Source organism: Lissotriton helveticus, chromosome 3_1, assembly GCF_964261635.1.
Source record: "Lissotriton helveticus chromosome 3_1, aLisHel1.1, whole genome shotgun sequence".
NCBI lineage: Eukaryota > Metazoa > Chordata > Amphibia > Caudata > Salamandridae > Lissotriton > Lissotriton helveticus.
In genome coordinates this window covers 1,817,593,445-1,817,614,370 of record NC_136061.1, presented here as the reverse complement: position 1 = coordinate 1,817,614,370, position 20,926 = coordinate 1,817,593,445, and the positions used below count along the sequence as shown (strand labels likewise).

At 49.8% G+C, this 20,926-nt stretch overlaps 1 long non-coding RNA gene across 1 annotated transcript in view; it reads left to right on the top strand.

The window, feature by feature from the left end:
* The window catches only part of LOC144823860 (uncharacterized), a 160,629-nt gene that overhangs the window by 126,861 nt on the left and 12,842 nt on the right, over positions 1-20,926 (top strand). The gene's annotated exons all lie outside the window — the stretch shown is intronic.

Genomic DNA, 20,926 nt, shown 5'->3' with positions numbered 1-20,926 from the left:
CGCGGAGGTCAGGAAAGATTCCTGCTGAAGATTAGGGGCGTAGAGAGAGCCTACCGTTAGGCGGGTGTCGCCCCATTGGATCCTGACAGCTAGAAAACGGCCTTTGATGTCAACCACTTGAGACAGTATTTTGCAAGGCGCCTTAGCACTGATCAGGATCGCTACCCCTTGCTTCTTCGTTGCGCAAGAGGACCACATTTGTATTGGGAAGCGCCTATATCTCATTCTCCTAGTGTCCTTGGAGAGGAGGTGCGTTTCTTGCAGCAAGCAGATATCGCCCCCAGCCCCGTCTAGCAAGGACAAAATCGCCGCACGCTTTACCGGACTGTTAAGGCCCCGTACATTCAGACTAACAACTTTCAAATCTTTCCCCATCCTAAAGGCCAAACCCTGACAGTGCTACAAAGGCAAGGCCTACCACCCATCGGCAGTGGGCAATTCAGCATTGAAATGGGAACTCTAAGCAGCTGATGCGAAGTCCCCTCTTACCCCCCGACCCCCCCCCACCCAATTCCCCTCCATCCCCACCCAAAGGAACCTCCCAAAAAACAAAACCCCCAACAACCTGACCGAACCCCCCGCAAAATATGCAAAAGGGGGAACGATAGTCCGTCACAAAAGTCCAAAGGGCTGGAGGCGTGGACTTGACCCCACCAACCACCCAAGCCCTGATGCAGGACATCACCCCTGGCGGGCACGGCCGTACATTACCCATCGTAGTCCAGATGACAGGCCCCTCCAACGCCAGCTACCATCCTGCAGAGGTCAAGCGTACGAAGGCGGGAATCAAGATCCCTCCTGAGTCTCTGTCACCTTCGCCACAGACGCCACAGCCGCTCCCCTCTCCCTCAGGCTAATGGATAGGTCCGGCCCCGCAGGTTTCGCTGGTTTGCCCACCGTGTGCCACTCCGCAGAGCGACGACGTCGTCTCGAGGGGGAGGACGGTGCTTCCGACGGGACACCGGGGCCATCCAGCCCCAGCAGGTCACGCGCCGCCTCCAAAGACCGCACCTGGATTAACCTGCCTTTCCACCTGAAGACCAGTCTAAAGGGATGCCCCCAGGAATATGGGACCTCTTGCTCACGCAGGAAAGTTGTGATCGGCCGAAAGTCTCTCCGTTTGGCCAAAGTGGAGGCCGCCAAATCCTGGTACAGCACCGGGCGATGGTCACGAAACACGAGGGGATTGTGCTCGCGCGCCTTCCTCAGAATCCGTTCCTTAAGCTGAAAATCGTGGACGCACACCAGGATATCCGGAGGGGGTGCATTGGCACCCCGCGGGAGGCCGACCCTATGAACTCTGTCCAACTGAATCTCTCGGAGGTCTTCCTCTTGCAGGACGTGGCAAAAGAGGCCGTCGACGTATTCCCATAGGTCTGCCCCCTCTCCTTTCCACGGGACCGCTCTGATCCTCACATTGTTGCGCCGGGATCTATTCTCCAGATCCTCCGAATGCGCCTGCAGGTCGAGGTTCTGTTCCGTAAGACGTAGGACATCTTGCTGTAGCTGATGTATGTCCTCGGCCGTCCCCAGTCATGCTCCTCCAGGGTCGCCACCCTGTCTCCGATGGCGTCGACATCCCTTCTCACCTCCCTCAAATCCGAAGCTAGCTGAGTCCGCAGCTCCTGGATGTCCTCCTTTATAGCCATAAAAAGCTCTCTCATGAATGCTTTGGTGGCAGGGGTGTCACTGTCGTCCAAACTGGGGGGCTTGTCGACCACCGGTGGAGGGCGCAGCGGTGAGCTTTTCGGAACCCCGTCCTTCGGGGGCTTGTCCTTCTTTGGCCTGTTCAACGCCATGCTGCTTCCTCCCCCCCGGGGGACCAAGGCAATGGCCGGCACTCCGGTGTCTCCTCCTCCTCCTCGTCTCACCAGGGCCGCAGTTGACGCGTGTTCCTCGTGGGTCGATTCCAGGGGTGTCCCAAGCCGCCCCACCACTCAGGGCACAGTCCCACACCCACTTCGGGCCCTCCGTTAACGGCCCAGCTCCACACCTGCGGTTCCAAACCAGCTGTCCCTCCTCTGCTAGGCCACGGCACGGCTGGCGCCCAACGCGCTTTCACAGTGGAGCTCCGGGAGCGAACCCCCTCGCGAGGGTAGTCCTGTCCGCCTGGGCCCCACTCTCACCGGCAAGCTCACGGGGGGGGGCAGGGTAGTCACCACAGTCCAGGAGTGACGGCAGTCGCCCTTCACACCGCAAACGCCCCCAGAAGCTGCTGGCCCGGCCCCTAGCTGTGGCAGACCCGCTATCCACGGGCACGGTTTTCGCGTCGGTGGCTCCTTAGCTCGAGAGGCACACAATGTCCAGGGGCACCTCCACCGCGTCGCTGGAAGAGAGCACCGCTCACTAACGTCCCGGTGCATCAACAGCCTCACACCCTATCTCGTGGGCCCCCAGATGCCGCAGGTCCGGTCCCTAGCTGTTGCAGGCCCTTGATCCACGGGCTCGATTTTCGCGCCGGCGGCCTCTCAACCCAGTAGTCCCACGAGGCTCAGGGGCACCAACGCCACCGCGCTGGAGGAAAGCACTCGCCGCTGTTGTCCAGGTGGGCCTGCAACCCTGTTTCACCCCTCGCAGGCCCCCAGATGCCACAGGCTCGGTCTCCAGCTGCTGTAGGCCCGCTATCCCCGGGCACGATTTTCGCGCCGGCGGCCCCTTACCCCAGGTGTCACTCAGGCTCCAGGGGTTCCAACGCCACGCCGCCAGGGAGAGCACCGCCTCACTGGTCCCACAGGCCGCTCCCCTTCAAACACCAGCGGGAAAGCGAGGGTCACCCCAGGAGGGCCGCCCGGGCCGCCAACGGTCAGCGATGTGGGCCGGAGATCCCCGGGCTGGATTTTCGCGCCTCCGGGCTGCTGCACGGCTCCTCTGTCTCCAGCCACCCAGCGCGCGCTCACCTCCAGCAGTGGCTCCGCCGCTCAGTCATCGGGAGGTGGTGGAGAGATGACGGCTCCCGGGGTTCGTGCCAGGCTGGCCCGGGGCAGGAAGCAGGGCACAGGCTCCGTCTGACCCCGCACCGGGCGGCCTCGCCTCTATCATCGGCCGAGGGCCGCGTCAGCTCCGGGCTCGCGTCCCGCCCGACTCTCACCACTGTCAGCTCTCCGGGAGGTCTCGTTTGCTGCACCGGCCCCCGGGGGGGACAGGGAGACAGACAGTCTCGGGTCAGGACCGTGCAGGAGGGTGCTAATCAAGGCTTAGATGAGTCTGCGCCGGAGGGACCTAGAAGCACGTCCTACTCCGCCGCCATCTTGGCCACGCCCCCATACAGGATTTTAAAAGCGTGTTAGCAAGTGCATATAAGTGGCCTGAGGAGCGGTGAAAATAGGGCCAGGGACTATCTTTTCCTCTGATTTTACCCCATCAGATATATTTATAATTTCTTCACAGGTGTTACTGATGAAAAGGCATGGAACAGACTCACCAAGCTCCTGAGAGGCTGATATTGTAGTGGTATCACAATCAAAAGACCGTAGTTTGTTTAAGATGCACCATAATCACTTTTGAAGTTGAAGGAGTTATGTTGACCTTATAGCGCAGCATGGAACTATATCTGTGTTGGCCATATTATAATCCTATATTAAAGTGTGCTGAAACAAATTTTCGTTTCGTTTTTGGACCATTTATATGCAAAGAAAAGTCATACGCAGGGCAACCGGCATACAGAGAGCGCACTCCGTTGTGAGGAGAACGGGTCGCGGCCGTCAATCAGCGCTAATAGGTGGCCGGAGCAGAGAAAAAGTGTCCATGAATGCTGCTTACATTCTGGCAGCAGTTTCCATCGTCCAAAGTCAACGAGAAGGGTAGGAAGCGGACCGAATCGCAAAAGTCCGTCCCGATGCGGCGGAGACCCCACGTCAGGCGGCCATCTTCGTCGGCGCCGTAGCCATGCCCCCCGACACAAGCCATTTTGACTATCTCCCTTGTAGGGTCTCTTCTTGACTTTCTGCACATAAAGCCCATATGGTTCTACATAACTGGGGTCATTTACCGCCCCTTGTATGTAGGGTATTTTCAGTTTAGCCTTGCATGAGGTGTACAAGGAGACCATGTGCTGTACAAATAGTGTTGAAGTGGAGCACAACATGGTGGTTCCCTGCTTTTGACTATGGCGTTCATTGTTCTTGGAACAGCCACTGTCACAACAACGCAGATACCTAATGGCAGGTTCAACCCTGTCTGATTTCTGGCTATAACATAGGTACAGCCCAGAGCCCTGCATGAGCAGAAAAGTCTTGTATAAATTGGTTTAAGCACGTAACAATCTGCTTTCTGATGTGCTAGGGAAAATGTCCCCTCCCCATGCAGGGTGGCTGGCGTGTTTGAGGTCCAAACTACACCCTGTGGCCATCTGAGGCCTACTTACTTTGTACCCAGGCAAATCATGGGTGGCAATTACAGAGATTAAACTAACTAAAGGGACTTTTAAATTCCCATGAACAGTAGATACCTGCCCTTTCACTCAGTTGTGGAAACCAAGAAAGAATGCCTGTGAAGTTGCTCTCTGCTTGATTGCGATTATAATTTGTAAACCTGGCAACTTGACTTGATTGGTGCTGGATCTGCCAGTGCTCTCAGTATTAGAAAAATAGTGAAGGAACACACGAGCAAGAATCAATTAAATAATGACTGATAAATGAATTGTTAATTAATTATCACTCAATTAACTTCTAAAAACCTAGCCACCTGCTACAACACTATAAATTACTATTAGCAATTACATGTTAAACTATTCATCTCTTAAAATTACAAACTAAATTTGAAAATATTAATAATTATACAAACAATAACACAAATTAATATTTGATCTAAAACACATAAAGATAATATTTTTATTTAATTTCTTACAACTATTTTATTGCAAACTATATTCTTGAAACCAATATTACTTAACTGGAGAAATTGATATTCTTGACAGTGATATTTCTGCATCACAATATTTTTGTATCACAATATTTTTTTTAGATGTTTCTGTATCCTGATATTTACAGTTAGATATTTTGTCCAAATACTGTTTCTAAGTTCATGATTATAATCACTTCTAACAATTGCTACTGTGTTTAATGGTATAGTTAAAAAAACTAAACTGAAATGGAAATGGCAACTTCATAAAGAAATGCATTGTTTGGAGTGTTGAACTGTCTGTGGTAAAGCAAAGGAATACTATCAAAGTAGAGTATAAAATGTGACAGTTTTCAGGAACTGCAAATGTAAACAATCGGTACTAACTGGAAGCACATGGAGATGGAAGGTGGCTGCAACGCTTTAAAGAACAATAAACGAGTTTACATAAACCTCATCGTTATGTATTTATTTATATCTCCATTACATTGGCTACGAGCTAAATTCCGATGGAAGTGTATTATTAAAGTATTCGATATCCCAACATCTCTGAAACCAGTCTGCGTTACAGGTAAGCCTGGGCAGAGTACTCCGCTCCGCCAGTGGAGTTGGCGGAGTTTTACTAACTCCGCGCTCCGCTGGTAACGTGAACTTGCGGCAAAACTCTGACTCCGTGGCAGAGCGGAGTATGCTCCTCAGCCGAGATAGCCGCCTGCAAAACAAAATTTCAAAAACCCACTTACCTTCTCTTCTGTCATCTGCGGGTTGCCCTCCTCGCGTCTTGCATGAACTGTGCATGCGCAGTTCCCGCAAGATGTAATACGTAGGGGGACGTAAGGAGTAGGAGGACGGCAAGAAGAAGACACTGCGCATGTCCAGTTCACGCAAGATGTAATATGTAGGGGGATGTAAGGAGTTGTACGACGGCAAGAAAGAGACAACGCAGCAAGGAGGAGGGCGGCCCACAGACGACAGAAGAGAAGGTAAGTGGTTTTATTGTTTTTTTTTGTGAGGCTGGGGCAGAGCAGAGTTCCACAAAGTTTTTTTTTTTTACTCTGTGAAATTCTGCGGAGCACCACTCCGCATACTCCGCCCAAGGTTAAAGGACGAATAAGCAAAAACATCTAGCACAGTCTAGAAAACTGGACAACAACAGAATAATTTATTTTTTAATACTGTGCTGCAACACAATGGATTACATTTCAGAAGTTGCGAGTAAGAACATGGTATTTATTGTGAGTAAATCCGAGGAAAACTTCAATGAAATGTTGACATTTTTGTATTTAATTTGGTACATAAACATTGGAATACTTTAATGCGTCCGAATCATAACTGCACTGGGTTAATATTAGCCGACCCCTCACCTTCCTTCCTCCTTGTTGTCACCACTGCTCCTGGTCCTGTCAACCCTGCAGGAGACCGGAACTAAACAACTGCAAAAACATATTATTTTGAGCGAGCAAACTTTTCCTTTTTTTGTAAAGTGCCGAAGCGCTGTAGCTCGGTCCGTCCTCCAGGAACAAAACCGGCCTCCACCAACTGTAAAAAACAGCAGCCTCCCCGCTATCCCACCGGTAGAGCTCCTTGTCACTGGTCTACATGTGGTCTTGAACTGTATACAACTAAATATGTTGGCGCTAATTACCTGTTTGTGCCTTACTCTCAACTCCACGTAAGCCTTTAGGGTTCTCAGGTCAGATCAGTGTCGTTTTTGGGACGTATGTGCCTTCTCCCTAGCACGGATTCCATTTAGGAGGAGCGAGCAAAACCAGTTGTGTAGTATAAAAGTGTGTTGCCATACAGTCTTACCAACCTCTATGGATTTGGTATGATATGAAGGGCAGGTGTGAGTGAGGAAAATTATAAATTCTTCAGGTTTCACTTCAAGATCTTCCGAGCAGTCTATATCTCCATCCCACAGGTGGAAAAGGGATTCTCTTTGTGATTAAATGGTGGTTCAAGACAGGTTGGTGGGCTAAAAGAAGAACCGTGAGAGGTTCAGGGTCAAGGCCAGATGCAGGGTGTAAGTCTTAGAATGGGTGACTAAAGATACCAGTGACTTGATCCCACTGCTCCCATCTCAGTAGAGAGTAAAGTTTGGGGTCAGCCTGACCACCAACAAATTATATTTCTTCATTGTAATTAGCCTACCATTATCAACTTTCAGAGTGGATAGGAGTTCGACCTTATCATCCTTGAAGAAGGCTGTGCTCCCTGGTGGATGATAGAAGACAGTCATCAGTGACTTCACATGTTGGCTTAGATTAAATTTGCAAGCCATAACTTCAAGTGACCAAGTCAATAAACGGATAGAAAAACCCAAAAGAGTTATCTGCACTGCCAGAGGTACCACACACTCAACATCCTGGTCTGTCAGAAAAAGGAACGCATATTGGTGAGCCAGTATAATGTTTATGGTTTCTGACGAGCTGTTTGTGATTCAGGAGTCAGTAACAGTTGGGGCACCTATTCTCCAGCCTCAAGGAGGGAGAAAATATAATCTTCATAGGATACAGCAGCACAGCCAGTTAGCCCTGCAAGAGATAGTGGGCCTCATTTATGAAAAGTGTCATATTGCTGGGGAAAACCAGCGATGCAGCACTTTTCCTTGCAACACCATGGATGCACCGTATTTACTGTACAGCGCTCCATGTCACAGGAATTGACAGATACGTCAGGAATCCTGACATATCTGTTACCGCAAAAATGGTACATTGCTGGCGTGTGTCAGGAAACAGACACAACTCTAGCACTGTGTCATTTCCGCCCCATTTGTAAAGGCCTGCGTCACCACTTACATCTACTTCATGCAGGTTTAAGGATTAGACTCAGTGAGGCTGCAGAAGTGTCATAGTGAAATCTCATAGATTTCACTGTGACACTTCTATGAGCTTTTTCTGCACCGGAACGCCTACGCTGCATACATTATACCGGTAAAAAGAACAATTGATGGCGAGAATGCAGAAAAATGTCATACATTCACCCCAGTATGGAGATCTGGCCTAAATCCATCTTTTTTCACGCCCAAACTGCCAGGCCAGGTCCTCCCTGGACTGGAAACAAGCATCCTAGGACCGGGGCCCCGCGTCTGGGCACACCCGTCCCACTCGGGAAGACAAATACAAAAAGAACAACTGATGGACAGAATGCAGAACAATGTCATACATTCACCCCAAAACAGAGATCTGGGCCTAAATCCATCGTTTTTTTACTCCCCATGCATTCCAGTTTGAACCCAGTAATTGCAAATCAGCCCTCATCCTGCGCCCAATGCGAACAGTCAAGCCCGAACTGCCAGGCCAGGTTCTCCTTGGACTGGAAACAACAATCCATATTTTTTTTTGCTTCCCATGCCATTTTAGTTTGAACCCAGCCATATGCAAATCAGTCATGACCCTGCACCCAATGGGAACAGTCAAGCCTGAACTGCCAGGCCAGGTACTCTCTGGACTGGAAACAAGTATCCCAAGACCGGTTTCGGGGTTTCACCCCTCATCAGCCAGTATAGCTTGACTCCAGTGGCAAGGAGAGCACAGGACCCACATCTGGGCATAACGTCGCACTCAGGGTGACAAATGCAAAAAGCACAATTGAACAATGTCATACATTCACCCTAGTACAGAGATCTGGGCCTAAATCCATCGTTTTTTTGCTCCCTGTGTCAGTCCAGTTTGAACCCAGTCATATGTAAATCAGTCCTCACCCTGCGCCCAATGGGAACAGTCAAGCCCGAACTGCCAGGCCCGGTCCTCCCTGGACTGAAAACAATCATCCTAGGACCAGTTTCGGGGTTTCACCCCTCATCAGCCAGGATAGCTTGACCTCAGTGGCATGGAGAGCACTGGACCCACGTCTGGGCACCCCTGGCCCACTCGGGGTGACAAACGCTAAGAGAACAATTGATGGACAGAATGCTGAACAATGCATCAATTGTTCTTTTTGCATCTGTCACCCCAAGTGGAACGGGTATGCCCAGACATGGGTCCTGAGCTCTCCATGTGTGGTGCATTTTTTTACGCCGCCACAGCGTCACATGGAGTGATACAACGGCTGCGTAAGGGCCTCATAAATAAGGCCCAGAGTTTCAGAAGCAGTGTCACAGGTAGTTGATGGATTATTATCCGCCTTCTTCCAGGGTCCTCTCTTCATATTCTGCAGGGGGCCCCATCGTTTTACTTTACGCCACGCTGTTAGGGTTGAGGAGAGGCTCAGGAGAACCGTCCTGTGAACACACCTTCCCCTGTCATTGCTATTCCAGAAACCATTGCATCAAAATCTTGTTCAGACATCCGTAGCCAGCTGCTTAAAATCGGTGAGCCCGTGCTGACAGCCATCGGGGCGCTGAACGAGTGACAGCCCAGGATCTTACAAACCACTCTAAAGCAAATGACAAAAGGGAGACATGGTGCGGCTAAGCTCTACACTCACTTTTAAAGTGGCACATCATCTAAAACCGATGCCGCTGAATGCCAAGGAGCGCACAAAAAAGGCCGAGCTGGGTGGATGTGACGCTAATATATGCAGCACTCTTTCTCTCCCCGTTTCCGCCCAAGCATGCCCTATCGCTCGCCGCACACGTGCAGAGCAAACAGACTCCCTCCCTGCGTGCCGAGGCCTTTGACGCCGGAGCGGCGCGCGCAGTGCTGCCTGCCCTCGATAAGCGGCTCCGAGGCCGGAGGGGAGCAGCTGTCCGTTGTTCAGCCCTCGCGATGACGCAGGTCCGCGTGCAGAGCGCACCTGGGCCTCTAAGCCATCTTGTTTTTGTTTGATCAAGAACCTGGAGCAATAGGGCCTGTTTGTCATTATCAGAAGATGTGACTTAAGGTTCCAGTTCTCCTTTGTTTGAATTTAGGCTCCATTCTCCTCATTACGAGTCGTATGTGATTTTATTGCTGTGCAATTTAAAACTCATAAAATGGACATTTGCCATTTCGGACAGATTTTTCTGGTTTTGTAAGCCCATAATGTGTACAGGTCTGTGTGATTTAACTCATACATTCATCACCTCCTTGGAGCAGGTAGTACATGTATGCGGGGACGAAGGACTTCTGTCATTGTCGGGCCTACAGAACAATCAGGCAGTGCTTGATGGCCAGGTCTGAAAGGACAGTGTGCGGGCCGTTTTTTGCGCTGTTTGTGGCCTGTTTTAATTTATGGTCTGCTGAGACGTTTTTTTTTACGGTTTATTTCCCTAATAGTAAAACAAATATTGCCTGTAGCAAAGCTCAAATTCATGCAGTTTCCCATACCATACAAAAAAGCTACACAGTATGTCTACAAGATGAAAACTGTTCCAATTTCCAAATGTGGGCCACTTTTAGGTATATGATTCGCTAATGGGGCCACTTTTATTTTGATGCCTAGGCTATTTTCTGTCCTTTGTTCAACCCTGATTGATCTCTGTATGGGGGTGAAGGGTGAAGGAGGGGGATGCAGCCAATAGGGAAGAAAAAGGGAAGATTTTTTCGAGCGAGAGCACAATGCTCTCCCTCATTATGCAGGGGCGTCACTAGGGGGGTGCGGACCGCACCGGGTGACACCATCACATGGGGTGACACCTTGCAGGCCTGCCAAGTATCACCATAGGGCGTGACGCTAATGCACTTCTGGCACATCTGACACCTGTGCCTGCTCCCGGGCCGGCAGACTTCACTTGCCAGCGCAGGCTCAATAACAGTTAAAAATCTCTCTGTGCCATGCTGCAATCTTACAATATGTCCTCTGCTGCCTGGAGACTCCGGCGGGGCCTGCCCTCAGCAGAGTCGTTGCGTTGCAGGCTCTGTGGCACCATGATGTGGGGATGTGAACTTACATCAGTCAAAAGCGGCGGGTCGGACTCGACTGGCACAGACACTATTTGTGCACCTGCTGCGCCTCATGGTTCCAGGACGGCATTTGCTGCGGGAGTAGTTGCGGCCACGAGACAGACCTTCGCAGTGGTTTGACCCTAACAGATGGTGGGAACTGTTGGTTTCCTTTCGAAGAACATGACTCTTACGGAGGTAGCGCAGTGTGGGCAGCCGCAGTGGGTAACTCGGAGGAAACATCTTCCAGCGCACAGGTGAAAACTGACAGAAAACACATTCCGAGGAGCTCTCCAACAGCAGAGACCCTGCTGGAAGAGCTTGAGCAGCAATTCTCGAGATAGTGAAAAGTCGCAGTCTCTCACTGCATCAAGGTAAACACCGACGCTCACGCGGTTCTATAACTATCGCGACGTTGGGTTTGTTTTAAGGTTTGGCATGAAGTATTATGCAATACAGTGCTTTACGTGTAGTTATCTAACGCTAAAGTACAGACTGTATATTTATTAGCCTTCAAGATGCAATGGTCCGTTTTACTGAGCAGCAGGACTAAATAAACACTAGCTGTTCCTAAAAGATTGCATCTTTGTAATCAATGATAGGGTTGAGTGTATATTTTAAAGCGCAAGTCTTTTTTTTTGTGCATTCTGCGAGCAAACTGATTTAGCTTCGGCCCTGAATTTAGCACCTGTTAAAGGGAATGTATCGGAAGCACAAACTACTATTGTAGTTAGTGCTCAGGGCTCAGTTGGGGTCAACATACTTGAGCAGGTGTGTACTTAGACAGGCTGTATGTATTTTCATTCAATCTTTGGCCTCTGTGTGGAGTGTCATAAATGTGACTGCAGTGTTTTTGGTGGGAGCAAGACTCCAATGGAGCTTATTTGTAAGCCCCTTGCGCTGCGCCAATTTTAATCTGGGAAATAGCGACGTACCAACGGTGCAAGGGGCTTACAAGCCCCACGACTGCTAAAGCAATGGTTTAAGTGGGTGGTCCCACCGGGTCCCAGACCAGGTTGTAATTAAAAGTTAGCATTGCAACTGGTGTCACTTTTGGGCCTAATATGCATGTCCCTAATTTTACAGTCAAAAGCACTGCTCAATTTCTGACCAATGGATGTAATCCAAATGTGTGATTTAGATTCTGTTTATATTGCTCGTGTTTTACTTAATCTTCCATTCCCAAAGAGCGTTTATTAATTCTTGGGTGCCATGTTTCTGTACTTCGGCAGCTGAAAGGAAGGGCACAAATTGAAACTGTGCATGTCACATAAAGCTGTCCCTGGGCTGGCGCTCTGCACACCTGTCCCTTCTCTCCCGGTGCTATTAGCATTCAGCCGGCGAAACGGGACTAGCAATTAACACAAAGGCAGCGCCATTCCTGGTGACTGGAGGCCTCGCGGGACTTCGGGTGGCCCGGGCCTGCACAGAGGCGGCCCTTTGCTGGGAACAGAGAGAAGTGTCACCGCCGAATAGGCAGCGATATGAAAAGCTATTAATAATTATGCAGGAGCGTCGCTTCCATCAGCCGTTTATTGAAAGGTGCTCAGCGCGGGAGCCCGCCTTCTGATTTATGAGAGCAATAAAGCTCCAAACTCTCTCACCTTGGCGGACTCGGAGGAGGCCCATGGGGTAAGTCGTGAGGGGGTGACACCATGAGCTACCGCACTGGGTGACACCAACCCTAGTGACGCCACTGTCATTATGATTAAAAAAAACAGGGAATGAGGTTTATGTGCTTTTCCAGTCATAGACTCGTACGAATTTACCATGCAGAAATACTCCTGGGACACCTTCCCCGTTATGAATGTAAAAAAAAAGTTTGTTTACAAGAATGTACTTGTCTACAGTTCCACTGATGTCTCTAAAAATGTTAAACTTTTCTTTTTATACACAGTCCCGTTTTCGCTAAGGAAAACAGACTGAATTAAAAAAATAAGTTTGCTTTATTAAAACGCAATCACAGACATGGCTGTCTGCTGACCCCGGCAGGGCACCAACCATGTGATGGCTGTGAATCACAGTGGGTGGCAATTTGCGAACAACCTCAAGAATATTCATAAGGTAGGTCATATTGCCACCCACTAGGATTCAGTTTTTTGTGAACCAACATATAAGACACACAGGTCGGATCGCAAAATACCACACTGGTCGCAAAAATAGTAGTTTTTTTACAACTAGTGCCTTATCTAACTGTCCCATGGAATGGTATGTTAGGTTTATTTGTTGAATGCACTAATGCCACCAATGGGCCAGAAATAAAAATGAAAACAAAAGTAATATAACTGCAAGAGTGATACTAAGAACAAAACAGAAAAAAGCCATAAACCCCGGAGGTACTAGAGTATCAGAGAACAGCGTGGGCGGTGCAGTGATTGGGAAACACATGGACAAAGGAGGGTTGCCAGGGCTGAGAATGCACACGGACCACGAAAAGTTGGGTGGGTGGGGTTGGGGAAGCATACGGACAACGGAGGGATGGGAAACCAAGAACGGCAACTCAGGGAGGGTGGTTGTAGGAGGATGGATATCTGACTATGGCTACCCCAGATTCTTTGCCTTGTGTTTAGCTGGTTTTCGACTTAGTTGGCCTGGGACCCTGCTAATCAGGGCCCAGGCTAACTGCTCTCTCTGTAAAATGGTCTCCATGTACCCTAGGTACATAACTAATTGGATATTGAGTCACCTTATCAGCCCCTGTACAGTGTACTATAGGTACCCAGGGCATAGGTGCACCCAAGGCCTACCAGGGGCTGCAGCATATCTTTTGCCACCCCTGGCTGGCCATCCAAACTGACACAACTGGCTGATCACTCAGCTGGGGAAAGGTCGTGTAATCACCCCTTGCTTAGGTATAGTATTCCTATATCTACCTTTACATATAGACACATATGCACCTATAAGTCACTCCTTTGGCAGGCCTTAACAATCCTGGAGGCAGAGTGCTTGGTTTTATGTGAGATGGTGCTCTAGCATGAGCTGAGCCTGTCTGCAGCTTTCGGAACCATGTCCTTATAGCTGTTCTATGATATTGCCATACCATATACTCTGAAGTGCATTATAATCCTCGCGGTTATTGCTAACTTTGGTTTGGCTTTATCAAAACATGTCGTGTAAGGTGTCATACACTTTGGAATACTACCACCTTGCCAGTTCTGGCGACGGGGGTAGCATTACACCCTTCTAGAGGGAGAAGACATGTTACTTTACTTAAACACGGTTAAAACTAACCAGAGCCTCAGCATCACATAATGGATGCTGCTGCCACAGACACGAGTCTGGCCTCCTGCTGCTGACCGAAACTCCGGCAGGGGAGGCTTGGACAAAAGGTTTCCTGTCATAGGGAGGGGCTAGCCCCACCCCAGACAGGAGATAGTGGATTGGGGCAGGGAGGGCTGAATGAAACTAGACACTGCCTGGTGCACACAAGGTGTCCCATGCATAGCCCAGTTCAAACCGGTGCTGGGACACTCCAGCCCCAGCTCTGGGGCGAAACTGGACAAAGGGAAAGGGGTGTAACCACCCCCTTCCTGGGTCCCACCCATAGGAGGGACCTAGCAGGTAATCCAGCCCCTTGATTTGGAATAAAGGTAGGAGCTGTGTCCATAGACTTTAGATAATTCTGACTGAAACTTTGATACAAAACTCTGGACCCTTTGACATCCTACTCGACGTAGAAGACTGAAGAATCTCCCTTGTGGTCAAGGAGTGACCACCCTGTGCAAGCAGGCACCATCAAGCGCTCACCGGTTTGCTTTGTTGCGGCTCCCGCCGGAGCTCGAGCAAGAGAGATCAACAAGACCCGGATTCCTAGACATCCAACAGCCCAATCCACAGCCACAGCAAAGCTGAGACCCGTGGAGGCGACGTGAGACGTGGGACCGGCCATCTTGGAAAGCCTGCGAAGTGCTTCCCGTGCAGCTTCCGAGGCACCCTTGAAGCTGTGCATTGGGGATTGAGAAGCCCCAGCCCCGAGCAGCTTTTGCAACGAAAATCACCTCTCCACACTCACCGAGTGCTGCGTGGGGCCCTTTTGCATTTTCCTGCTTGATGCGTCTGTCCGGTCACTTGCCCATTGGCTAGTGGCCTCTGTGATGACGAACCTTCGAATTTACAATGCTGGTCTGGTTGCTCTAGACTGGCCCATGCTCCCCTGCAAAAGAGAAGCCCATCAGACCTTGCTGATCTGATTCAAAAGCCATCTTTGATTCCTGCGTGGGTTGCATTTGCCAAGGCCTGTTGACTCCGATCCGGAAGCCGATACTGCCGACAGCAAGAGCCTTCGTGGGACAGTCCGTGTCTGACTCCTGGTCATCGTCTATGCCCCCGGTTCCACGTGGCAGCGTAGACAAGCTTCATGACAACTACCTGATTGCGCCCGACATCGCCTGGTTCCTTCCTGGTCACCGGCTAGTGACCCAAACTCTGTCCCCTCTGCTTTCAGGTACTCTACATCTTCGATCCACCCTTGTATCCAACCGGACTCTTCTCTCCTGGTCGCCTATTTCTATTTTCTATTTAGGGGGTTTTGTAAAGCGCTTGGTGACGCACAGCGGCGTGTCCCCGCGCTAAGGAGCTGATGCTTACTGGAAACTACCGGAGCGGAATAGCTTATTGGGTGAATAGTACAGTTTTGAGCTTGGCTCTGAAAAGTGATTCTGATGGTTCTAGGCACAACGCCATGGGTAGTTTGTTCCATCTAGATGCTGCTAGGTACCTAAAGGATCTGCCGCCCATCCGTGCTTTAGACACCTTGGGAATGGACAGGAAACCCGTACCGGAAGATCTGAGGGAGCGGGACGGCTCGTAAGGTGTCAGCAGTCCTTTCAGAGGGAGGGGAGACCTCCCATTGATAATCCGATGGCAAGTGCATAGTGCTTTAAAATCTACCCTGCTTCTAACCGGAAGCCAGTGCAGGGACCGGAGGGCCACTGTAGAGGCAGCTCTCCTGGGTAGTCTGAGCACTAGTCGGGCAGCAGCGTTCTGTAAGACCTGTAAGCGGCTCAGATTCTTCTCCAAAGTCCCTAAATAGAGAAGGTTGCCATAGTCCATCTTAGATGTAACTAGTGCATGCACCAGGGTTTGACGGGCTTTAATCGGTAAGAACTTTTGAGTGTCCCAAAACATGATCCAGCCACCCGATTAACCTGAGGGCCAAAGGTCAAGTCGGTATCAAACCAGATACCCAGGTTCTTTGCTTTTTGGCAAGGGATAGGTGTTGGACCTAGGCATGGCGGCCACCATGCCGACGTCCACGCCGCCTGGTCTCCCCCCACGACCAGCACCTCGGTCTTGCCTCCATTGAGCTTGAGGCAATTGGCGGACATCCAGGCAGCTAGGTCTTGCATGCATGCTCTGAAGATGTCCGCCGAGAGACCGGGCGCACGCGACAGGGAGATGACCAGCTGCGTGTCGTCGGCATATGACAACATGCGGAGGCCATGACTCTCTACTATGGTGGCAACCGGGGCAACATAAAGATTGAAGAGAGTTGGACTCAGGGACGAGCCCTGCGGCACCCCCTGGTCCAAAGAAACTCGCTCCGAGTAGTAGTCACCTTGCCTCACTTGGAAGCCTCGGCCAGCTAGAAATGAGTGGATCCATTTCAACGCTGCCCCTCTCACGCCTCCTTTGCTCAGACACTGTAGCAAGATGGAATGTGCTACAGTGTCGAACGCAGCGCTGAGGCCTGCCTGAGGTTTTCAGTAGCCATGAGGAGGGCAGACTCCGTGGAGTGACGAGGCCGAAACCCAAATTGGGTAGGATGAAGAAAGTTGTTCTCCTCCACAAATTTCATTAGCTGTTTACCACCTTCTCCGCTACCTTAGAAAAATAAGGCAGCAGAGAGATGGGGCGCAAGTTGTCCAGCTCCTCAAAGCTTATGTTGGGTTTCTTGCGGAGGGGGAGCACCACAGCCTGTTTCCAGTCCTCTGGTATGGAACTGGACCGGAAAGAGACATCCAGCAGGTGCCTAATGTAGGGTTCAAGTGTCTGCAGCATCTTTTCCTCCAGGCTCCATAGATCTCCACGACGAAACCCGACGCACTTTTACACCTATGCACCCGCTTCCTGTGGGTGAGGTAACGCGAGTACTCCGGTGCTCCTGTAGTCGTTTACACCTCTAGTGTCCTAGTTTTAAGTGGTTAAGTTCTAGTCCAGTCGGAAGACTTCCAAATCTGCAACTTTGTAACTTTTACGCACCATTGGCTTCTATTGGTGCATGCGTGTGCATTTAGACACTGCACCCGCAGCCTGTGGGCCGCCCCGTCCTAACTTCTGTTAGTCCAGTGTAGCCCCAGCGATTCTCAAGGCCCTAGGCCTTACCATTGTTTGTGACGTGGTTCTTATACCACTATTTTAGTATATGGTTTTAGGGGCCACCAGGGCCTACCCATATTTGTGCAACTTTTGTATGTTATATGAAGTTCTTTGTTTAACGCTTGTGCTTCTGTCCTCATAAAGAGTACAGGGGATTATTCTAGTAATAAATACATATATTTTATAATATATAACTTGTGTGGTGTCCTTTCATTTGGTATTAAAAGGATTGCATATGGTGAAACAGCTGGCTTCACATGCCCTCTTGAGTTATGCCTAAGACTGCTTATGTCCATGCTACCACTAGGATAGCTTGTCTATAAGGTTGACTTACAACCAATCACCATAAGGGTTGTTTGGACTGGTACAAGGTGCTTACTAGAATAGTGAACATCATACATCAGGCCAACTTCTCACATTGGTGTGCAGCGGTTGGTATTTGAGCTTGCTGTTGTTTTACCAATTGTAATCTTTGACAATATCATTTGAAATATCACATCAAGTACCATAGGTACATATAATCAAAGCTTTAAATGCATAAGCTCTACTGAATTTAGTAGTTGTAGACCAAAGGGCTTAGCACACCCTGACTACAACTCACTAGCAAGGTTCAAGTAGGTAAACACATAGTGTAGGTAGGTGCACACACCCACACCTCACTAGGCATGTCTGGCACAGGTGAACAGTCCAGTCCAGTTCTCTACCAATGGAAAGTGACCCTCCCAGGGCACCCTCCAGCTATGAAAAACCCAGCTTCAGAGAATTGAGTGCCTTGTGTACCTCAAGGAGGCTGAAAAAGGGTCATAGCCCTACCATCCCAATCCTGATACAAGTCCTAGAGACAGCAGATCTTGAGAATGTCTCATTCCAGAGAATCTCTCCTCTCTAATGCCTCAAGGGGTTCTCAAAGGGGAATGACTTCCCCTCAGAGAAAAGAGCATGAGGCTAGGATGAGAGCTGTCCAACTTCAAATAGAGAAAGAGGAAACAGCCCTGGCCCAAGCTAAACTTGCTTTAGCAAGGGAACAAAAATTAAGTGGATTAGATTCCACTGGTGGCAGCAATATCCCTAAGGATAAAGACAGGTCCTATGAACATAGAAACCTGAGTAAGATTGTGCCCCCCTACAAAGATGGGGATGACATCCACAAATGGATGACTGCTCTGGAGAGAGCCTGTGTCACGATCGCTCTCGCCGCTACGGTGGGAAGAAGAAGAAAGGACAAAATAGCGCGATCTCTCTACACGGACTACATGTCCCAGAAGGCTAAGCGACTCTGGAGAGCAGGAAAGAAGGCTGAGCCTATATAGCTCCTCCTCTCCAGCGGGTCAGTAACTCAAGCCGACTCAAGGCGACGCCGAAGAAGAGCCTGCGTGGTCAGAGACTCAAGCCGACTCAAGCCGACGCCGAAGAAGAGCCTGCGTGGTCAGAGACTCGAGCCGACTCAAGCCGACGCCGAAGAAGAGCCTGCGTGGTCAGAGGAGTGAAGTAATTCTTCCGACAAGTCGCAAGTACCCTGAAAGAAGAACGGGATCGTTCTTCTTTTCCTGTATTTACTTTTCTGCCAAGCTACCCGCGTATTCCGTGTTCAGATAACATTTTACTTTTCAGAAGTTCCCGAGTGCGATAAGATAGAGTCTTATTCGGATTGCTTGTTTGGAGTGCCCCATTACAATACGATTGTTCCCAAGAGTTATTGAGAACAAGGGTCTAAGAAGCATACATACTTTTCTGCATTTAGGAGTAGTAGAGCCTTACAGAGGAAGACGGCAATAGAGGAAGTGAAAGGAACTTTCTCTTTGCCTATCAACTCATCTCGGATTGAGGGGTAGATTGTTTTCGTTTGAAACAGAGAGAGTGTTATCTCTGTACATCCCTCCACCGAGTTCTTGCGGATCGCCCAGACCCAGACGACAGCATTCTACAACCTAGCTCTCCTACACCCTTATTTCTCCTGGCTTCTTGAATACTCACTCAGACGGTAATTTCCACGTCACCGCTGGGTGTGGTGTTTAAACAAGTTGAGAGGACTGTGCATCTCATCGTTCCTGCTGGCCAGCTTCTTCAGGTTAGTGGCGCGCGACTGTATTTGCGCCGCTTGCAATCCCGACAGATTGTCAAGCCCACGAATACTCACCAGCCTGAACGATGGACGTCGATGAGACTCTCGCGTCCCTCCTGGAAAGTTTCACGGAACTCCGACAGGAGGTCCTTACCTCTCGTGCCGAGAATCAATCTTTATACCAGGAAGTTACACAGATGCGCAAAGAGTTGTCTGACTTGGCACTTAAGGAACAAGTTGTGAGACCTATACTCAAACCAGCCACATTACCTCCACCCTCGTCATCCCGGACCGGGGGTTACTTTCTGCCTTTATCGACTCCTGCGGCAACCCCGGATGCCTTACCGACAGTTCAAGTAATCCAGAACACTGGGATACCTCTGGCCCCACCGGAAAGGTTTTACGGTGATCCTCGTAAGTTCGAAACGTTCTTAAATCAGTGCCGTCTTCATTTTTTGTGTAAGCCCTCAGTCTTCCAGGAGGAAGCGGTTGAAACGGCATTTATGATGTCCTACATGGGAGGGAATGCGTCAAGTTGGACCATACCCTTGTTGGAACGCAACGACCCTGTATTACATAACTTTTCTGATTTTTGTCTCGAGTTGAGAAAACTATTCGACAGGAAATCCCATATGTTAACCCTTGATCGGGAAATCATGACTCTCAGGCAGGGCTCACAAGATCTGCTGTCATATATTACCACATTCAATCGCCTGTTGGTGGAAACGGATTGGCCGGTGGAAAAAAGGATTTCCCTCTTTTATCAGGGTTTAAGAGGCGAATTAAAAGACGTGTTGGCCCAAGTGGTGCAATTACCGACAACGGTATCGGAACTTATCGATCTAACAGTCCAGCTAGATCACCGTCTGCTAGAGCGGAGAGGAGAGAGACCCAGAGGTGACAATAAAGTCTACTATCCTCTTACCCGACCCCGAACCGGAGGAGAGGAGAAATCTAAGGCGGCTGAAGAATCAGAGCCCATGCAGATCGGAGGGACCAGAGGCCCCCTTACACCCGAAGAAAAGGATAAAAGAAGACGTCTGAAACTTTGCCTTTATTGCGGGAAAGGAGGACATTTTATAAAGGAATGTCGAGCCCGGAATTATGTTCCCGGACGCTCTACCCTTCCCCGAGTCCAAGCTACTCTGAAGAACGTCGAACCGTCGGAAAACTGAAGATCTCGAATCAGACGGAGGTCTCTGATTTGAGATGCCAGCACTCTATGATATCCCCCGTGCTTGCTAACACTCTTCATCCTGCAGTGGCCCACATGAACGTCAGCGTGTCTCTCTGGATTGCCTCACAAAAGAAACTACAGATTGATGCCCTACTTGACTCCGGGGCCACCGGTAATTATATTGACCAAGATTTTGCGTTACGAATGGGCATTCCGTGCGAAAAGAAGCAGCGACCCGAAACAGTAAAAGCCGTGGACGGCACCATTCTTTCATCAGGTCCGGTGGTTTACAATACCCTGTCACTTTTGATGGAATTCGGCGAGGACCATCAAGAACATTGCCATTTTGACCTGATTGATGCCCCACAGTTTCGACTCATCCTGGGTATGCCATGGCTTACGCTGCACGATCCTTTTGTGAGTTGGTCATCCCGTACGATCAATATGACCTCTCCCTATTGTAAGGAGCATTGTAAGAATCATGAGCTTCTGCCTACATTCGCGGCACCCTCACCTGCCACCTTTTTGGCGAACGCCTGCACCTTTGAGAAGTTCTGTTGTGCCACGGTGCTTCCCGACGAATACCAGGAGTATAAGGCATTGTTCGACAAACAAAAAGCAGCCCAGTTACCACCCCATAGGGCCTACGATTGTCGTGTTGATCTGATACCGGGGGCGGATATCCCCTGTAGCAGAGTATACGCCTTGACGGAAAAAGAAACCCAA